Here is a 2,232-nt window from a genome sequence, read left to right as displayed (position 1 = left end):
GGGCGGGCGCCGGGAGCCCCGGTGGGTGCAGGAGGCCGGACCCCCCCGGTTGCCATAGACACAGCGCTCCTGACCCCACGGGGCCCAATCCGCCCCCTCGGCCCAGGAGTCCGCGGGATAGCGGGCTCCTCCGGGGCGGCTCGGCGGGCTGGGGCTGTGGCCGGGGTGGGCGTGTGCTGGCCGCCGCCCGCCCGCCGCCCCCCGCGTGGCTGCCACCTCGCGTTCCCGGAGCCCCGGACCGGCCTCCCCGCCCCCACCCCGTCCTTGCACCGGGCAAACTTTCCCACCCGGGGCGTCCTCTGCCCGGCGGCCCGCGCGGGATCGCCCACCTTGGTCCATGCCTGGTATCCGAGCTGCCCACGCCCGGCGAGGCGGGCACGGAGAGGAGGCAGGCGGGGTGGCGGGCGGCGCGTCCCTAAAAGCATGTGTGCCTCTCTCTGGCGCTCTTTATCTTTGGGGCAGGAAAAGCCAACTTACCTGGAAAGGAGGGTGCGGGATTTAGGGGTAGTCGGGCAGAGCACCAGTTTCAGATGTTTGAAATGAAAATTTGATGGGACAGAAGTTTTATCATCTAGGACTTTAATCTCCATAACGAATGTAGTTGAGATTACTTTTGTTGAATAGTTCTTTTATGTTGGCGGGGGACTTTGGGCTTTCTTGTTAATGGGAAAGCTTGGTTATTTCAAGTAAATATACTATTGTAACAATGAAAGTGATTGAAAACTGTTTAGTTAACGCCTCTTCCAAAGCAACAAACATATTGCAGTTTCTCACACATGTTTTTGGAATCTAAATAATTCACTTTTTGCTGTTCTATTCATTCAAAGTGTATAGGGTTTATGAATAATGGTAGTTGATGCTTCACTTACTTTGTTTTTAGGGTCAGTTTCACTTTCTTTTCCGTATCACTGGATGAAGTTACAGTAATTGGTTTGTAAAAGTTTAAACCTAATCTTTTTTTTTTCTTAACTATAATTAAAATCAAACTTGTGTCCTTTTAAAACTGTCTCTTAAAACAAATGGTACACAAACCTGGATTACATTGTTTATGAAGAACTAGAATGTAAGTTTCCGATGAAATGTGTTGATGTGCATTTTAGTGCATGTGGAGGGCCACAAATGTTTAAAGAGTGATACCTTTTTTTTTTTTTTTTTTTCTTGGCGAACGGGGGATTGAACTCAGGCCCTTGCGCTTGCCAGGGAAGTGCTTTATTCCACTGAGCAATCTCCGCGGCCCTAAGAGTGATACTTTTTTAAAAACAAGAAAATAAAAGAATAATACATTCAGGCATTTGATCACCATAAGACAGACATAACCTTGTGGTAGGGACCAGAGGTTTTAAGGCTGTTCATTAAAGGATAGTACTTAAAGGAAAAGAAACATCTGTGAAGTTGATTTTTCTCATTCTTACACATGCATTAAACTTTGATTCATGGACCCACTTTTAAAACATGTTGTTGTAACTTTGTGTATCTTTGGAAAGTGTTGAGAGAAATGTTAAACATCTCATTGAAATAGTTGTTTAAGAGTCCTAATACAGCAGTAGTATTTAGAAGCTTCACTAACAGTAAAGAACACGGAACTATTTGAATCTTGACATTAGTTGTAAGGTTATCTCTGTGTCAGATGGAGTTTAGTTGGATACCTGATGGTTTTAGAGTAAAATTTCATTGGCTGAATATATGAATGAATGATTTGTGTGTGTTTCCAAATTTATAATACTAATGTGAATACTGATGAGTGTTTTCCTTAAATTTTTTTTTGTTTTGTTGTCATTTAAGGCTTTTTTAAAAAATTGTTTTCCTTTTCCTGGAGCAAATAAAATGTTTTCATTTGGTTGTTAATCTGGAAATAATGTTTATCTCAGGAAAAAGCAAGATTTTTGTTGCTATTTTATATTATTGTAAATAAGGCTAGAGTAATGGTTTTTCTTAATTTTGGCTTTTTCTCTGTCTTTGCCCTCTCTTTTGTTTCTAACTCCTGTCCCTACATTTCCATTATATCTGCTGACTGTTAGATGAAGAGAGTATGAACTTTATTAGACTCAAGTTTTGTTCCCGAATGAGAGTCATGTATTTTCAATTAAGATTTTAAATCATTTCTTTCAGTTTGAAATATAACTTAACATTTTCTTTTGTATTTATGCATTAGTGTCCCAGACTTTAATGTTGTATTTGTATTTTTTGGGTGGTAATCTTGCCTTAAGCTAATATTTTTTTCTTTCTTTCTTT

The sequence above is a fragment of the Octodon degus genome, unplaced genomic scaffold (genome assembly GCF_000260255.1).
Source record: "Octodon degus isolate 3935 unplaced genomic scaffold, OctDeg1.0 scaffold00031, whole genome shotgun sequence".
Taxonomy (NCBI): Eukaryota; Metazoa; Chordata; class Mammalia; order Rodentia; family Octodontidae; genus Octodon; species Octodon degus.
This window is presented reverse-complemented; position numbering follows the sequence as displayed.